This window comes from Vicugna pacos, chromosome 8 (genome assembly GCF_048564905.1).
Source record: "Vicugna pacos chromosome 8, VicPac4, whole genome shotgun sequence".
Lineage (NCBI taxonomy): Eukaryota > Metazoa > Chordata > Mammalia > Artiodactyla > Camelidae > Vicugna > Vicugna pacos.
The window spans coordinates 63330331-63350372 of record NC_132994.1 but is presented as its reverse complement, the minus strand read 5'-3'; the positions used below and the strand labels follow the sequence as shown (position 1 = coordinate 63350372).

At 43.6% G+C, this 20042-nt stretch overlaps 1 protein-coding gene and 1 long non-coding RNA gene across 2 annotated transcripts in view; one reads left to right on the top strand and one right to left on the bottom strand.

Annotated features, from left to right (window-relative positions):
• The window catches only part of SASH1 (SAM and SH3 domain containing 1), a 284505-nt gene that overhangs the window by 193832 nt on the left and 70631 nt on the right, over window positions 1-20042 (bottom strand). The gene's annotated exons all lie outside the window — the stretch shown is intronic.
• Window positions 13617-18104, top strand: LOC140697898 (uncharacterized). Its single transcript, XR_012075280.1, has 4 exons — window positions 13617-13681; window positions 13836-13964; window positions 16245-16330; window positions 17288-18104. It is a non-coding gene; the product is annotated as an uncharacterized lncRNA (long non-coding RNA).

Here is a 20042-nt window from a genome sequence, read left to right as displayed (position 1 = left end):
TTATCAGTGTACTCTTCGAGAAGTTTCTGGAGGAGCAGCCCTGGCCAGATGGAAATGCTAGAACTCAGCAATAAAAAAGTTCTCCTCCCTGAAGACATTTTCTTCCCCCAGGTTATCTTCACACAGTGATACAAGCCTCCATGGCTGCAGACATTTGACTCTTGACCTTTGCCTTCAAAAGTATAGAAATGTGTGCCTTCAATATTTTGCTAAATTCTCCAGATACTTTAAACAAGAGGCAAAGTCAGAGCCTCCCTGAAATGACTCTTGTTCTTCTCCTGCTCTTGTTCCCCTTTCTCTAAGCTGCCACCAAATGAACACTGAACACTGTGTGTAGAACTCTGGATCCCGGGGCTCGGGGAGGTTGGAGGTCCTTGACAGAGCAGCATTCTAAGCTAATCGTCCTTGGGTCAATAATGCAACCCCACTGAGACTCAATTTTCTTATCTATAAAATGGGGCTATGAATAACATGTAGTCCATAGGTTCACATGAGATTTGGAGCCCAGTAACATGGGAAATGCTAAGTGAATGTTACTATTATTAAATGAAAATGCATTTAAGAATATGCAAGTATCCATAGACATTTGCCTTTTAACAAATATTCTCTCCTTTAATGTAACAAGGATCTTCAACAGGTTTTAATGGTAAGTAGAAATGGCTTCATAAAGTCAACACCTACAATAAGTGGTATTAAATTGGTACTAGAATAGTATGGGATTTTAAATTCATTGTTTGGAAGAGCTCTAAGCAGCTGGCTTCCCAACACTCCAGAACTGTGAGGTGTCCTGGTCTCCATGGCAGAGGATGGCATAGAACCTGCCAGAAGGTCAGATGTTAGAAATCGCACTAAGGGGCAAGGTGTGGGCAATCCAGCAGTCGGCCGCACCCAGCAGGTGAAACACTGCGGTCCTCAAGGCAGCCCTCACCTGGGCCGGGGGCCGAGGGAGGAAGGCAGGCCGGGAATAATTTCTCACTGTTCTTAGGCACATGCACTTCTTCAAATAGGGGGAAGCGCACTTCCACGGTCTACACCCGCGGTGCTGACCAGTAGCCCAGTCTGAACGGACCACAGGCCACTGAGAAAATGCCTCTTTGCCCTGGGGTGGGGGAGTGGGGGCTGCCCAGTCAATCAGGACTCAGAAAGAAGTCGAAAGGGTTCTTGTTAGTAATACTGTTTTTTGCAGTTTTTCTCCATGTCTCTCTCTCTCTCCAAGGGAGAAGAAGCTGAGTTAAGCACCAAATCAGAGTCTGGAATCTGCTCACCCAAAGAATAATGGATCTATTCTGCTCAAAAAAAAGGCCTTGATTGTTGATGTGTTTACTTCAACTCCTTCTCTGAAGGAGACTATCAGAAATTTGGGGACACAGCAAAACTGGGAGCAAGGAGAGGGAGAGAGAGAGTGTGTGTGTGTTTAAGTGTGCATGCATGCAAACAGAGAACTCTTTTCCTTAGGGATCAAAATGCCCCTGTAGTGAGCCTGCCCACCCCACTGAGACATCAAAACTCACATTACTTTCCCCCCAAGCTACACTGACGCCACCTTTAAAGTGGGTAGTGGGACACCTGGGACTCATTGAGTTCATTATCCTGGGCCTTTGTTTGCTCACCTGAGAAATAAAGACATTGGATTAGGCACAATCTCAGACCTTTCCAGATCCAAAATGCTCTCTCTTGTTAAGTCATTGAAACAGGAAGGGTAGATCAGAATTTATCTGCAAGCAAAGCAAAGTCAACACTGTGTATGTGTGTGTATGTGTGTGTGTGTGTTTGTGTGTAAATGCCTTCTTAGTACAAAGGACTTTATAGACATGAAATTTTTCTTTGCCTATTTCAAAAGTGGGAACCCGATTCTATGCATTTTAGTAAAATGGCTGTGGTAGTGGGTTTTAACACCACACTTTGGAAAATGTAAATGTCAATGTGTAGCACAGAGAGTCGAGGCTAGAAAACCCCGCTGAGTTGGAGAACCTCTTCAGGAAGAGAGTTGGTGCTTTCTCCAGGTGCTTACCCACCCAACAAGAGAGAAGGGCAATGGAAATTTTCAGGCCATTTTTTTTTGGCTCCATGCTCTTTCACCCTGAGGGCTTGGGATCTGATCAGATAAGCTGAGGTTCACAGCACCGCACTACCATTTGTGAAGTATTATTCAAAACACGAGGCATTAGCAGTTCTATGCTGTATGCAGTCCTCCCTATGTAAGAATACTACTAAAAGACACAGGCACCACACAGCAAGTACTTAGTTATGTTCTAGACTGGTTCTAAGTGAGTGTTTTACCAATTGTTACTTACTCTTCCTCCATCCCAGTGAGAAACGACCTATTACCATCATCCCTTTCTGGACCTCATCTTCGTGAGAAAGGACCAATCACCCATCCCTACAGAAGGGCTAGGGAATTTGCCCAGGGTCTCAGTAAGGGAAGGGTCCAGGATTTGTACAATTCTGACCCTGAAGTCCACGTTCTCCACCATTCCTGGATTCTGCCACTGGTCTCCATCTGCTTGCCAGCCCTGCGACAGTTTCCTGGCTCTGTGGCCTCATTTGTATTCTTGTCCGCCTTCTCGTGTGGCTAAGACACATTGCAAAGGAATTTGTGGCCATGGAACTGAATTTCTCTGCAAAATCTAAGCGCACCACTCCAGAAACATGGGAGCGCTCAGCGCCACACTAGCATCCTTCTTTGATGGGGCCAGCCCAGGTGCAGCAGACGTCCACACGTCGTGCTGTGCAGAGAAAAGAGTCCCTTAGCCTCCCCAGAACAGTGGCGAGGGCTCAATTGCAATTCACAGAATTGCCCAGGAAACATTCAGCCACCCAAATTAGGCCAATGACTCTTTCTCAGGTTTCTCTTGCTCCCTGAGGAATCTTAATGCTCTCCGAGTACATAAGAACAGCAAATACGCCCTAAGTTCTGATAAAAGCAGCACTTTCCCTTTTCGTCCTCCCAGAGTACCTGGCATGGCTGAGCTAAGGTAAGGACTGGATGACTGCAGTCAGCAAAGAACCGGGAGCACGTGCTTGGTGACCCGTGGGAAAGCTCTAATGTGATGGCTTCCCCGCTGGGGTTCTGACTCGCTGTGCCTCCTGGACAGGCTACAGGGTGAATGCAGATTCTAGAAAACTTAGATCCTAGCACCAGTGGCATAAATGAAATTTCTTACGTCTCCCCACCTCCTCCAGGACCCGCTGGCTCTGGGGCTCCTAGTGTCCCAAGACTTCTCTGAAATGCTTACAAGACCAGCCCTGCACATCCATTTAAAGGGAAGAAAAGCTAACAGTTTAAGGATATTTCCAGGCATTTATCCAACAGGATTGTAACCCAATGGGGCTATCTCCTGGGCTGCTGATTTCTTGGGCAAGGAGCCACCGCAGAGGAGACAACTGGTGGTGTCTTTGCTTACTGCTAGTCCAGAGGTGAGCTGGTTCTGAGCACACCTGAAGACTCATTGCCTGCACCACTGACCACCTACAGGGTTTGGATTATCTTGGGTTTGCAAGGTGCTCTGTGGCCACTCTTTGGGGACCCATACCCAGGTTTAGTGAGCCCTTCCCGGACTGTTAGAGATCCTGGTAGATGTGATCCCCGTCTCTGGGCTCTTGTTGATTTAAGTAGATCTTTTCCAGCCTGGCACAGAGCCTACGATTGATGGAATTCACACCTCATTTGCCTTTGCTGCTGTGCCCTGATGCTAATTAGCTGGAGGGAGAAGTAAGCTGCCGCAACTCAGCTGTGGCTCCAGCCACATCCTAAGTGACCGAGTTCCCTGGAGACTCAGTGTTTGAGCAGAATGTCCTTCACAGCTCTCTTCCCAGTGCAGAGACTTCTAGAGGCTATGTGTGAGTTGTAGAGCCCACAGGCCATGCACTCAGAAGTGATGGAAGGCCGAGGACTGCTATCTGTAATAATATCCATGCACCAAGGAAAATCCAGTTAGTTTCTGCGGAAGGCTCTATTAGCCCATATCCTGGGATGAGGTGGGATGGGGGCCTGGGGTAGAGGGGTGCCACCCTCTGCCTGTGCTGGGTGACAGGCAAGCTGAGAACTCAGAGCAGAGTGTGGTTTAAGACCTCAGAAAAAATGAATTGGATAACCATTCAAATTGGATGGCTTAGTTATACAGCTCCCGGAGGCAGGAAATAAGACTGAACTATCTCTTGCAGCTGCATGTGTCTATGAAAAGATCATCACGGAAGGCAGTTCTCTCTACCTTCCAATCTCAAGTAACACTTAAAAACACTTCATTAGGTACATTTTTACAAAGGTATTTCCTTTCTGTGCCGTAGTCAGTGTGTTTTCTTTCTTCTCTTGCCTGAGCATACCATCAGCGTTAAAGACACTAGCTGCTCTTTTTTCCAGGGGGAACTTAACTAAGTTCTTTTAAATACTAGGATCTATTTTTCTTGGTTCTAAATCTTTCCTCTTCAGCACGTCTGGACTCTTCAGTTCTTTTTCTTCTACTCTATCCCTCACAGCCCCCCAGGGGAGACCAGCAACAACAAAGATAACAATCACCATAAATATCTTATGCCCCACGCAGTGGCTTGCTTAATCTTAGTCCTTATTTTTTTGGCTTTCATTAGATTTTAAAGAGCATTTCATTACCTAATAGATCAGTCACATCTTGGCTCTCCCTCCGTCTCTCTGGGTTTTCTCTCGAGAGCCAGCTTTGCTTAGCATTCTTGGAGAAAGCTTAGTCTGCCTCGTCAGATGAACGTATGGCTCTCACAATTTGGAGTCACTGAGGGTGGGCAGACGGGTGGAAGTAACTTCCGTTACTCGTGTTAGATTGAGCCACACAAAATGGCTGCCACTGGACCATTTTTTTGACCTATAAAGTAACTTCATATGGTTTAAACTAATACGTAGGAGTTTGAGGCTCATATTCATACAGTGAGCCACAGTTTTCCTATAAACTCCACTCAGGCAGAAGGAACAAGATTGTCTTCCCCATTTCAGAGGCTATCTTCTGGTGAATTCCACATTTTTCTAAAGATGACAATAGCTAGCATTTATTGGACAATCTGAATCTTCTCATGTAATCCTTATATCAATTCCATGAGGTAGGAATTATGACTCCCATTTTATGGATCTGAACACTGAGGCTCACTCAGAGAGGCTGAGAGAAGGCAGGTCTGCCTCACTCTACCTCCTTGCCTTTCCCCCTCTACCATACGGCCTCCTCTTTGCATTAACTTCTCACCTTTTAAAAAAGTTCTTCCTGATATTTCTTTTCCAGTGATTTTGCCTGAAACAAACATGGCCAAATTATCCACCACCTGATCTTCACTGGGCCCTAATCGCCCAAAATATGAGGGTGATGCCTCCCTATTTATTGATAAGGAAATTGTAGGAACAGGGCCACTTATTTATCAATCTGTGGTTCCTAATCTCCTCAAGTAGAAATGCTTTGGCATCATAATTTTTTTTTAATTTGTAGGCAAATGACCAATTTGCATGTGTTACAAACAAACTGGGAAGCCAGAGCACAAACGTATCGTGTTTAGAGTAGCCATCAAATAAAATCTAAGAAATTAAATTAATCTGACACATACTTAATGAAGTACATAATCATTATTATATCTCACAGTAATTAGGCATAAATGGGATGCACTGCACGTAAATAACTGTAATTGGTTTGACTGTACACAGTTTTTTAGGTTTTTTTCTGATCACATTCAGTTTTGTTTAAGTTCTAAAGAGTATCGGTGTGGAACTGGGGTCATCATCACCACCATCACCATCACCACCATCACCATCATCACCATCACCACCATCACCACATGCACGGACTGGCACAGCTGTGGATCTTGCACCCCTTCCCTCAACAGCTGGGATTTCCTTATCTCCTCCTTCCCCCGCCCCTAGCTAGCAGAGCTGCTTCTTGGATTGTAGCGATGCTCCTTGTACCTCCCATCCTGCTATGCTTCTCCCAGACTCTCACCCTGAAGGCTTCCTGCAGCAGCTGTGAGGGCTGCACTTTTCTGTCTCCTTGGATGTCCTGGACACTGAAGGCCTGAAGCGACTAACCTCTAAACTCCAGCGTTGTGGGTGAGAGTGGCGCTGAGGTTAATGTGAGAGAGGATGGAACAAGATGCAGAAAGGGGAAGGAATGGCCAAGGGAAAGGCCCATGCTGCTGACCAAGCGTGGGATTTCCATATTGCAAGTGACTCTATTCATACTGGTTGAAACCAAGGGGAATTTACGGGATCCCATAACTGAAAAGTCAGGGGTGGATCCCAGTGCTCAGAGCTATCTTCAGGGGTCTGTGATTCTCTTTCCCGAAGCCCTGCTTTTCTCTGTGCTGGTTTAGTCTCCAGCAGGCGTACCTGCATGGCGGGAAGACGGCCGTCAGCGGCTCCAGGCTTAGATCAACCAGCTCAGAAACGGAATTTCTGAGATCAGCTGTGGTTTGCCTGGCCCTTACCTGAACTAAGCAGAGAGGCCCTGGGCATGTGATGCTCTTATGAGTGGCCAGGCCTCCATCACAGGGCAGCCTTTAGAGCTAGAGGTGGATTCAGTCCCACTAGACCACGTGGACAGGAAGTGGGCGACAGTGGGCTACAAAGGAAAATTGGATGCTGTTATCAGAAAAGGAATTACAGAGCTGGGCAGCGGAAATACAGATGCCCACTCTAGCTGGTGAAACAGAGGGCAGAGAGAGAACAGATGAAATGGCCTTGGAGCGCCCATATCTCAGAGAGTTGGCTCAGAGAGGAGGAAGCATTAGCATTAAGGTAAGTAGAAGTAATGGGGATAGATATACTCTTGGTAACACATTCTGCTTATTAAGAGGGTCTTTCAAGACCTTAAACTGAGCAAAAGTTTTACTTTTCTATCCTTTAAAACATCTCTCTCACCTGTATGCTGTTACTTGAAGTTTCTTTAATCATGGACAATCCTTTATTCTAATAAAAGAGAAAACAGATTTAAGCGCAAATGCACTGGGAAAGGCGCTATAGAGGTATGAATGGGTTGCAGCCAAAAGGGAAATGAAAACATCATATTTCTTATTTTGATAAGGAAAGAGAATTAAAGAGAGCAGGGGAAAAGGGTGCCATTCAGGAGGAAAGAAAGAATAACTGTAGATGATGACAGAAGACAGTCAAAACTCATTTCCTCAAACTGTCAATGTCAACACAGTTGACTGAACACAACTAGTGGCCACAGACTGACCATAGAGGAAATTTTATAATAGCATCTTTTTACTATTGATCTCTTTGCTTTTAGAACTTCTTACTTTATTGAATGAGAACCAAACTTTCCAAACTGAGTATCTGCTCTTGGTTGAGACATCTCTGAGGCCTGGACCATCTTGGCCCAGTTAGGTCATAATTTAAGCTGGTGAGAAGAATGCAAGATAAAACATGCCACGGGAGAAGTTCATTGGCTCTCAGCCATATCCGAAGCCTTGGCATGTCTTAATAAAGTTAAACCTTTTTCCTCCTTCTCTGATACAATCTGTATTTTGCTAAACAGGACTTAAACGTATGTGAACTTCATTCCAGAAAAGGCAAGAGAATAGTCCAAGTTTTTGTTATCCCTTAAAGAGCCTTAAATTTCAGAAATTCAGGTTTATTTAATATTTAAAAGACACTGAAAAATGGCACTTTGTTCCCTTCAGTGTGACACCATCTTAATTGTACTTTCAGTGAATAAGTGAGTGTTTGGGAGGCTGATCCTTCCCATGACTTGGTTCCCAGACCTGACCACACGGGTCAGGCTATGACATTAAGATATTCTGAAGATTTCCCAATAGCGGTTAGTAATGTGAGGACCAAAAAAGTGACATCACAGTCACAAGTGTCTCAATGATATTCACTCTTCCACATGAGAAATTCTTGAAAGAACTTGAACATGGCCAAACACTATTCTAAAAACATCAGTAAAGAGAATCAACACCACAAAAAAGTTGTCCTAATTATCCTAGATCTTATCCAAAATAGTGATATTTTGCCCATTTCTGGACTATTTGGCTCTGACATCACAAGGAGAATGACAGGAAAACGTCAGGAATCGGGGGGGTGGGTTTGAATAATCTAAAGAAAAAGTCTGGGAGACAGGATGCCTTTTCATCTCTTTCATAAAACATTGAAATATAAATAAAAATTTAAAAATTAATTCCTAGTTATTAACTGGGAGAGAGAAGGGAAATTTTTACCATCTATCTGGGCATTGAAGTCTGAGAGCTAAGGATGTTGGTTGTAATCATAGATAAAACCAAACATTGCACTGAAGCAGACTCTTCTCATAGAATTCATGACTATTATTTGCATTCACAGTTGCTATGTAACAAGTGTACACAGGCAGGATAGAAATCAAATCACCCTCCGGTTACATGTTAAAGAAGTAACATCAACCCCCGTTTTGCAACGTACGATACTCACTATGCTTACTTTTAGATTCCTATTTTCAGATGTTTTCTAAATCCTTCATCCTTATCAGTAACAATTATCTATGTCTCTGGGCTCATCAGCTTGGAAAGAAAGCTTTGCCTGAAAGCCTTCTCTTTAAACTTATTCTGGGCAATGGCAAAGGTGACCACTGGCTGCTTTGAAGACCTCCCTGGTGCCCCCGCCTAGACCAAAGCACCCAACAGACCTGGAGACTCCTGGGCATGGGGGCCCTCCCTCCCTCTCACCACTTCACTGCCTTTACCCTTAAGTCAGCAGGAAAGGAAAACAGTGACAAAAATGAGGTTAAAGGCTCTAGGCTTGAGACTGGGAGTCATTTGAAATCAGGTAGGATTGGGTTGGATCACGCCTTTACACATGGATGGACTGAGGGCCGTGTTTGCACAAGGTCAGTCATCCTTCCCTCTCCTTGGGTCAACACCAGTGGTTCCCTCCCCTTCCTTACCTGCTATTAACTCAAAGTAAAAAATACTTCTCAAATTATGGGTTATGTCAGGGTGACCTGGAGTGGGAATTAACTCAAATAATCCATTGACTGACCTTGTATTTTTTTTTTCACAATAAAATTAAAAAGTTGCATGACCTGTGAGAGTCAGTCATCGCCAGTTCACCGCCTTTCTGCTGCTGTAAAGGCTGGAAAGTGAAATCTCTGAGAAATCTTTCTGGTCTTTGTTTGGTGGCCCGGGTTTGATATAAATGACTTGGGCAACATGTGTGTTCACATTTAGAAGCACAGACTGTGGGGCCAGCTGCTTAGAACCAGGTGAGAAATCTTAATCTGACTGCTACCAGAACATTTTTCTGATGGTTCCAAACTGGGGTGTATGTGTATGTGCATGTGTGTGTGTCTCTGTGGGGGCTCTCGAGTTGGCGTAGCATTTGCTGAGAGGTAGGAAGTTAAAAGACTAAAATATCATTCTTGATGTTGGGGGAAGGTGCGTGAGGCACACACCCGTGCTGGGTAGGAAAATCGCAGTGGGAGGATGTTTCTAAGCTGGGAGGTTGCCCCTGTTTCACGTAGAGATGAATAGGTAGTTCAATCCCTTTCCTTGGTTTTCATATTTTTAATTATATTGAGTTTTAAATAATCAGTTGAGAGACATCTGTGTGCTGTTTCTTTTTATGTCGATAACTTGGGAGACACACTGTTCCTGGGACTGGGACAGGCTTGAGCACGACTCCCATGATCCTCTGCTGCAGGGACGGCTCATCTCACGGGTGAATCCCGGGGCTGCCCTGCCACTGCCTCCGCTGGCTCTAAGTGATTGAAAAGCACACTTGACACACACACCCTCTTCAGAGATCAAGTTATAATTAAATCCAGGACAACTCTCTGACAGCTGGAGCCCGCAGGTTTTGAGGCTGGAATTTATTCTTCTGAAGGCCCACTGCTATCGTGTATGTGTCACTGCCACATGCCCGACGTGGGTGATCATGGAAGGTTTGTTCTGCCTACAGCATATTTTGCTTGGTGGAAATGAAAGCCCACCAGTAAGTAAATTCATTTTGAATACAGATTTAAGCATTTTCTTACAAACCTGAAGCCCTACATTTTCCAGACAGGACAAAAGGTTAGTTTGATATTGTGCCAACAAACAAGAAACCATAACTAAGTAGTCGAGAATAGGTAAACACAAATGGCTTGGGAGAGGGGGAGATGTCTGGTGGGATGCCAGTGTGGAGCACAGATTTAACAGCTTCATCAAAGGGAATGTGTTAAATGCTCATTAACTAAATTTACAAATGATCCCCAGCTGGGCGGTGTTGCAAACAACAGAGGAATAACACACACACACACACAGACACACACACACACACACACACACACAGAGTCACTAATTACATGCACACATGCACACGAAGCAGGAAAGGAAGTAAAATTCTGCTTGGAAAATAGACCCAAGATAAAATAGTTTTAAATACAGACATTCAAGGAAAGTATTAACATAGATTTCATACAGAACTAAGGGAACAACTTGCAAATAGTAAGCTGCTGTCTCTACTGAAGGTAATTGGGCCACTGCAGGGGGTAGGAGGGGAGAGAGTGCATGGTGGCAGGGGGTGTGCACATCCCCAGAGGATCCTGGAAGAGATCTGAAATACACTCAGAAGGAAAGCAGGAGCCACTGGACGACAATAGAGGCAGACTAGAACACTTGATAGTAATAGGCCACCAGATTCTAAATATCTATTCCTAAAACCCCTAATTTTCCAGAGCTTCAGGAGCCATTGACACAGACTACATTGTGGGTCTTGGTGGTGGAGGAAGGGCCACAGTGGATCACACTGGCACCCTACAGTCACCCCACTGATCCTTTAGAAGCCATTATAAACAGACTTCTTAAGGTATCATTTAGGGTGTTGCACAGGCATCTGGAGGGAAAAAAAGTGCATTCTGAACCTTTGGCCCTACCCTGATCCCATCAGAGACTTGGAGCAAGAACAGTATCTCCACTCATGTCCCCTTCCTGAAATCTGACCCTCTGGGCTTCCCCTGTTGGCTCTTGGGACAGCATGCTGCAGTCCAACAGAGCACGGGGAGAGGAGGCAGACTGGCTGATGGGACACCTGGCTGGGTTCTGCCTCTGCTGCTAAATCCTTGTGTGACTGTGGGCAAGTCCCTGGACCTCTCTCTCTCTGGGTCTCAGTTTCCTAACAAGATCAGAATTTCTTACTGGAGAATCCATGAATTGGCTGCAGGGAGATCTAAAATCCCTTGATGATCAACATGTTATGTGAAAGTACATATGTGCATTTTTTAGAGAAAGAACAGATTCTTTAGGAAAACAAATCATATTTTAAAGTTGTTCCTGATGCAAGAAAGTTAGCAACCATTGATTATTGCTAGATTATTGCGAAGGTTCCTTCTAGAGCTAAACTTTGATCCTTAATTCATACAATCCCTTCAGTCTCTAACCCATATGAGCAATCAGAGGTAACAGAGAAAGAATCTGAGGCACCTGCTCATCATATATCACCAAACCTAAAATCTAGACATCTGACCTCCTTGATGAGTTGTGTTTGGACTGAGAACTATTGGAATCTCTTGGCTCAATTGGTTAGAACATAGGAAAAGTAAGCTCAGGGTTGCAGGTTTGATTCACGCTTAGACCATTTCACTTCTCACTAAAAGTAAAGAAAGGGGGAAAAATTTCTACTGGAATTACCTTAGGAAATCCTACTAGACATCTGGGAACTCCAGGAAAATTGTGGAAATGAGACCAATATATAGCCTCCCACTGCTTTTTGAAAATGGACTGTAATGTCAGTACCACGTCCTCAGCCAAACCTTGTGAAGGCGTCTCTGGCAACCACTCTGGGAAATGGCTTTTCTTGGGCTCACATTGTGAAGTAATATATATATATATATGGTAGGGTGCCAGGCACTTATCTCGGTGAACCCATGCCACCACTGCAGCAGGTGGATAGTGTTGGCTTCATCTTCATTTTCCAGATAAAAAAGGGGACTTTAGAAATGGGCAGGCAACTTTTTTAAGGCTACAGATGGCAAGTGTTGGGGGCTGGATTCCAGTGTAGGCAGCCCTACTTCAGACCTGGCTTACTGGCTCAGTAGTTGTGTCTCATTCCCATGAAGATGGGGGACAGGTGACAAAGGCTGGAGACCGGGGGTGGGGATGGGGGCAGGGCGGGTGGGAAGAGGGAGGTAGCACCACATACATTCATCGTGTGTGTGTGTGTGTGTGTGTGTGTGTGTGTGTGTGTGTGTGTGTGTTCTTCCTCCCATGGGCAGCCTGTGAATACAATATCGGTTGGATACGAAACTGCTTCTACTTCCTCTTTCCTCAGAAAATTACTCCAGCATCATATGGTTCAAGGCCAAACAAATCTCTCTCTCCCCATCTTTATCTCTGTCTCTCAGTCTCCTCCTTCCTCTCCCTCCTTGTCCCTGTCTTCTCTCTTGTCCTTTCTTATTCTCTAACCAAAAGACCTTATATCCCTGAAGTTCTGCTCCTTAAAACATCTATGAGAATACACCTTCAGAATAGCAGGTTGCTTCGGAGGTGAGGGAGGGGACAGGTGAGAGGTACAGAGTGGCTTTAGATGTGTAAGTAATATGCCTTCTTAAGTGGACCATGGGCATGCACTTAATGGTCTGTACATTTTTATCTGAAAAATATGAATATCATTAAATATTAAAAAAACTTTTTCACAATCTGTCTAAAAAAAGATTTACTTGGCCTTAAAAATGTTCATACCACTTGACTGAGCAGCCCCATTTCTGGGACTCTATTCTGAGGAAATAATCTGAAACGAGGACAAAGATTTATATGCCAAAGATTCATCACAACGTTATTTCTAATTTAAAAATCTTGAAATAATTTAAAAAGCCTAACAAAGAAGAACGATTGGGCAAATTATGCTGCATCTGTGAGCTACAGTAGTACATATACTTCAAAAAAAGATGCTTACAAAGTGTTTTTAATGGTATAAGGGAATGCATTTGATGAAATTTTAAGTGGACCATCAGAATATGAAATTATGCATAAAATAAGATTTCAAAGTTCTGGAAAAGACTGAAAAAAAGACTGAGAGAAAACAAAGCAATTAGTGGGCACCTCCAGGTTGTATATTTGTGGCCCTTTGCACCTGTTTCTAAGTGCTAATTTCAGACAACTGAGCATGTATTACTTCTATAAAATGGGAAAGGTGATAAAAAATCAACTGCCTGTTGGTTCTTGTCATCAGAAATCTTCTGGGAGGTTCCTGTACAGGCAATTGGTATGACTTTTGCCCCTTGGCCTGAAGTAGATGAAATGCTGCTGCTGACAGACTAACTCACAGGGTTGGGGCAGGCAGTCTGGAGTTCCTGGTCCCTCCTGGTACCTACTGTTTACTGCACTTAAAAAAAAATACATATATGTGTGTGCATGTATATGTGTGTGTGTGTCTGTGTGTATTTATATTTATATTTATATTTATATTTATATTTATATTTATATTTACATTTATATTTATATTTATAATGACCTCCCGGCCCCAAACCCCCCAGTCTCCTGTTTTGTCTCATCTAGTCCAAGACTAGATGTAGATGAGGAAAGCCAGTGTGAGACCCAGGTAGACACACATGCTTCTGACCAAGTAAAGAACTATGGTCACGTGAGGTAATGGTGCAAAGTTTCTCTGGTATGTGCGTGCGCGCGCGCACACTCACACACACACACACACACACACACACACACACACACTCGCCTCCCCGCAGTGTCCCTGCTCACATTCCACCGGCCTGAGCTCCGAGGGAGGAAGGTATGTGGCAGGGGTCCAGGGGCCCGAGGCAGCTGTCTCAGGGCCCAGGTGGCTTCGGGGCAGCCGGCACAGCTGTGGGGGAAGGAGCCCGGGGGAGGCAGAGGGAGTGCTCGGGATCTCTGTTTCTCCTTCATGCCCTCTCCTCTTGCTTCAGTCCCGTCAATCACCCCGGAGGGAAGTGTCTGACTAGTTTCACCAGCGGCTGATGTCTCAGGATAAGGAAGAAGGAAACCTGGGCTTAGCCGCAAGCACACGATAAGCCTTCTGCACTAGGGGCCCCCAGGTAAAGTCGGGAAGCGGTTGATTTGGATCTCTTCAGGTTTCCTTCTCGGGACATGAGTGTCTTTCCCTGCCTCCTGACGACACACCTAGGTGTGTCCCCTCTGCAGAGAAATAAGCAGAGGCTGCAGCCAGGCTCTAATGACAGGGCAGAGCCAGGCTACGTAGATTGAGGGGAGGGCACACAAGCAAAGGGCACCGCGATCTCATCACAGTCTTAATCCAATATTTGAAGGGGGAGGGTATATAGCTCAGTGGTATAGTGCATGCTTAGCACGCACAAGGTCCTGGGTTCAATTTAAAAATAAATAAGTAAAAATCTATTACCTTCCCCTAAAGCAAACAAACAAAAAATTAAAAATATTTTAAAAATATTTATATACTTAAAAATACATATTTACATATATTTAACTATGTATATTTTAAACATGTTTGATTATATTTGATGTAAATTTTTAAATATGTAAAGATGTTTATATATGTATATGTCTTTGATCTATATATATGTATATAGATATATGCTTTTTTATCATTATAGTATTAAGTTCTGCTTAATAAGAAAAATTTATTAAGGTGAACAGTCCTCAAGGCATTACTCCCCTTCGTCCCCCACGTATATAGTTCCCTACTTCACCCCTTCTTCCCTGACATAACCATTCTTAGATCTTTTAGTTATTTTATTTTTTTCTTTCTGGCATTGTCTTTCTCATTTCTAAACCATACCTTATCCTGCTATTTCCTGGGTCCCCCCCCATTACAGATATATAGACATCACCCATTGACTTCCTAACATGAAAGATGATGATTTAACATTCCATCCTGCCTCCTCCCCTCTGCTCCCTTCCTTCTCCTTTTTTTAATCCTCCCAACGTAGTGATTGCGCTAGTTCAGGTCCTCTGAGAAGCAGGAAACAAGGCGGAATAGATCTGATGCCACGAAGGAGAGGGGCCAGGAAGGGGGACTGGGTAAGAAGAGGCTTTTAGACTGCAGGGTAGTTCTGAGAAAGTCAAGGCCAGGCTGATGATGAGACCCAGAATGAAGACTGCCTGTTGCAGAAGTCTTGCACGGGGCAGCAATGGCCAGCTCCTGCTGTGCTCAGTCACTGACTGGGAACCCAGGAGAGCAAGCCTTCGCTGGAGACGACAGTGGGTCCCCCAGGGGGCATACACGCCCCACAGCAGGCCATCCTTTGAAGGGAAGTCTGAGTGGTGTGCCTCCATGGCCACCACATTGACATTCTAATTTCTGGTTCTGTTAATGTTCAGTGCTTCCATTATTGTGACCAAAAAAATATAGTTCAGAGCCGAGTCATATTGTGTACTGTAATCGTATTTCTTTTCCCATTATTCTTCCTCTCTTGAAGTTTTCTAATTTGCTTACTTCTCTGTGTACTTGTCCATTATTCTTTTCCAGAGTTTCTGACAGAATATAAAACACCCCACGACATGGGCGACCCTACTGGTACAGCGGTCGTTTCATTTCTGTCTTTTTTGGATCTATTCCGTCTGGAGCCCCATTCTGGGCTGGTTCTGCTTTGCTTTTCCCCTTCGGTGCAGCAGGTTCCCCAGGAGCTTGCTGAGAAGGGGTGTAAGTGATGTAAAGATTGTGACCCCCTTATAAGCTTTAAGTCCACCCCACACTTGATAGTTTCTAGGTCAGAAATTTTTTGCACCTCAGAATTTGGAAGTTACTGTTTCTTGGCTTCTAGGGCTCCTGGAGAACAGTCAATGCCATTCAGATTCCTGATGGTTTATGGGACCTTATTTTTCTTTCTAGCATTGCTTGCTACTGTCTCCCTCAATCTATGTTCAGTCTTCCCAGCTTTTGTTGGCATTCCTCATTTCTGTTGTCCACCCCTGCCCATCATCATTGTTCTTGTGGCTTTTATTTATTTTCCCCCTTATTTCCGTTTTACTGGGGTTTGAGGAGGGAGTAGGGACAAAGAGTGAATGTTCAGTGCGATGTGCTGCATATGACGGGACATTGTGCTTCTCCTGTACCTTATTATTATGCTTTCAACACCCTCCCTGTCAGCGTTCTATCTCAAAAATGGTGGAAAAGGTACCCTTTTGGGAGAATGTGCTCAGAGGAAACAAGTGCTCCTCAGCTTTTCTGACCTCAGGCTATCCTTCTTCTTCGACACTCTTTTGATCTATTTCTTCATGTAGGTTAAGAGAGGGTTATCATTTATTGAGGACCTACTATGTGTACTTTACACCCAGTAGGTCTCCTTTTGTCTTCACAGAATCCCTGCAAGGTAGGCATTATTATACCCTCTTTACAGACAGGGACCGTGGCTCAGAAAGTTTCCCCAGGAAACTAAGCTGACAAGATGTGGAGGCTGGATTCAAGTGGGCATCGGTCTGATGCGTAAGTTGACTGCTTTTTCCAGGGCATCTTACTACCCGCCTGGAGGGGGTGTATAGACAGGGTGAGGAGACGGCAGTGACAGCGGGCCAGGAGCTCTGTGGGGGAATGAACTTCCATGGAGGCAGAGCCCTCAGCCGCCCTGTTCACCTCCATCTCCCAAGCACAAGAACAATACTTGATACATTGAAAATACACAATCAGTATTTTTTTAAAAGAATGAATGAATGGACGGATGAATAGAATATCATTTAATTCTCAGAGCAACCCAGTCATAACTTACTTACAGTCATAACCCTTTTGTAAAAGGTTAGAAAGCAAGTTTCAGAAATTTGGGACTTCTGTTTGCTGGGGGTTTGCCCTTTCCAGGAAGTGTTGTTCTCATGTAATCTGAGGGATAACCTGTGCTAAGGTGTCAGTTAGGACCTCAGATGCTAGCTGAGTTGGCTTAGCTATGTGAGTTCCGAATTATTCAACATTCATTCAACAAAACACTAGTGATTGTTCACTACGTGCTACTGGACTGGGAGATGGAGATTCATTAAATCTCATCCTAGCTTTACAATAATCCTGCCAGGTAGCTAGCGGGCCTAAAACCCATTTCTTAAATATCCATTTGTCCAATGAAGAGTTTGCTTAAAATTCAACCTCCATCTGAGAAGCTGGACTCCATCTTAGTGCCCTGTGTTGACTTGGCATTTTGGAGCAGTTTGATGATTAAAAAAAAAAGTCAGTTCCCTGGAAGGGCGCATTTAACTTAATTTTGTATTTTTATTAGGTATTGATTGAACTTGCAGGATTTAAAAAAAAAAGATGGAATTGTTTTGGATACTTGAAATTGCCTTTTTCTAGTTGATCTAGTTGTGAATAGTTAAGCTCTTTTTAGTCAGTTTATGTTAAGCCTTTTATTCAGAATTTAAATTAAATTAAAGCTTAATTTAATTTAATGTTTATTTCCAGGACACCTGAATGGATGTAAAAATGCTCCAAAGGGGATTGATGTTATGTAAGATATCCTCCAGCCAGGCTGTAATGAGGGGAAAAAATGAAGACCAAGACCTAGGCAATGCACTTACTACCGCCTTCCCTCCTCTCCCCCTTGCCCTCCCCCAGCTGCCATCCAAGGAGGAGACTGGGCTCCTCGCTGCTCCCTATTTTGGTGATTTTAGGTGCCAAATGCTATTTTACCTGTTCTTTTGCCTGAAAGAAAGGAACTCAGGTGGCTCACTGAGTGGATGTACTGGGGGCAGGCAAAACTTCTGGCAACTTTTCCATCAAGCTTATCTACCCATTCATCCAAAAACTGTGCCCTAAAACATCCGTAGGGCATGTGAATGGTTTAAAATAGGAACGACTAACATAGCCAGAGGAATGGATAACTTTGTAGCAATTGTACAGTTTATTAATTATAGAGATGCTTATAATAATTCAAAGAGGTAGCAAAGGGGAGAACTTACATTCTTTCTGCCTGCCTAATACATCCTTGGGTCAGAATTTGTGAAATTTGTTAAATGTGTTAACCAGATGAATGTCTGTCCCTATTTTTGACAGGAGGAAATGGAATCAAATTGCTCAGAGCAAACTTGAGGGAGAGGTGAGAGCTCAACGTTAGGCCTAAGAGTAACGGAATTATTTTAGAACATGGACCTGTCAAACTAGTCTAGGAAACATAAACAGAATGCTCACAGACTGTATATTTTGTTAGTTTTTACAAAGGTCAGAAAGAGATGATTCTTTTTTTTTTTAAAAAAGACAGTACGACTGTATCTGTTTTCATACTTGGAAAACTACTGGAGTGTCAACATAATTTCAGAAAGAATTTTTTAAGAATTCCCTGGACATTATCTGGAATAAAGATGATGTCCTTCTGATACTACAGTGCTCTGTGGGTGGCTAAGATCACCTGACTCTCACCCTGTGTCTGTCCCCAGAGACTCCGGCCAGTGTCCTTGAGGCTGACTTTCCCTGGAAACTCTCAGCCCAGTCCACTGGCTGGTCTGGGCGTGATGAACTAAATGTCCCTCCATGTTAGTCAGGCATGCATTGCTATCATTATTATTTGTGTGACGTGTTTGAGGTTACGCCAAGATCCTTTTGGTTACAAATGCACAGGGGTGCGTTTGCAGATGTATGCATATGAAATCAGCAACTGCTCCTTTTATAACCCTGGAAATGCAGCTTCCCACCAATAGAAGTTCTCTTCTCTCGCTTTCACTTTGCAGCACCTCCACCATCAGCTTTCTCTTCCCCTGCTCCTTCTTTCCTTTGCAGGTACAATGTCCCCTCTTCCTCCGTCATAGCTTACTTAATTTCACTTTGGGAATTGTTTCCACCTATATTTACTCACAAATCCCCAGCACCCTCTTCTTTTCTCTCACACTTTCAAGTTTATTTTATTTTTCATCACCCAAGCAACATGGGAAGTGGCTGATAAAAGGTGAAACCATGCTATTGACAGGCTGCACCAAAATGAAGGGAGGAGCTACAAAAAGAGTGGTCAAGGCTGGACAGAAGGGGCCCAGACTCCTTGTGGTTTCGAAGTTCTGTGCCTGCCATTTGAGATTTAGACCCATATTTTACTACCACTTATCTACCTCATGTGGGCTAAGCACTAGGTGGGACATTTTAGATGATTATCATTTAATGCTCACAGCAACTTCTTGAAGGTAGGTTTTACCCCCATCTTACAGATAAAGAAAAGCAAAAGTAGAGAGGTAAGTGACCTGTCTAGAATACATAACTGGAAAGCAGGGAGCTGGAGTTAGAGCCCATTTTGTTCTTATCCCATTCTCTCCCCACTACATAATCCTTCCCTTACATACCCACAGAAGTAAAACAAGAATGGTCAAATGTCATCAATATCATGCTCGTGAAACAAAAAGCCCTATTCAGAATTCCATAGATGTTTCTATATAGCTCTTCATCCTCCTCTAAATAAACGAACTTCTCATCCAGCATTCACTTCATCCATCTATCCATCTATCCCTCCATCCATCTAATCACCCACCCATCCAGTCATCTCTCCATTTATTCACTATCCATCCAATCACATATGCATCTATCCAATTACCCATTAATTCATCCATCCTTTTATTAATTATTTACTGTATTTCAAGGTTCTAATAAGTCCTGAGGAAATGTCTAACTTTAAGGAGTCCTCAGTCTAGGGGAGGGGACAACACATAAATAAAAATTTCCAGTTTAATGTGGTGAATGTTAATACATAGTGGTACTTGTAAGGTGTTATAGAAATGCAGAAGGGGTGCCAGGGGGGTTTCTAACTTTTCCTGGGAGAAACTTTTAAAACTAGGACCTCTGGCACTTTAGAAGATCAGTGGAGGAACCACTTGAAGTTGTGTGCAAAATTTTCTCTGAAGAGTTTGTGTCGAAGGGAGGAGAGAGGTGAGAGTTTGACTGGGGCATCACAGAGGAGTCTTTTTTTAAATTGAAGTATACTTGATTTACAATGTTGTGTTAGTTTCAGGTATACAGCCAAGTGGTTCAGTTTTACATATATGTGTAAATATATATATGTATTTTTTTTCAGAGTCTTTTCCATTATAGGTTATTACGAGACATTGAATATAGTTCCCTGTACTATACAGCAGGTCCTTGTTGTTCATCTGTCTTATACATAGTAGTATGTCTATGTTAATCCCAAACTCCTAATTTATCAGAGGAGTTTTAACTGTGTTCACGTGTGAGCTGATCAACA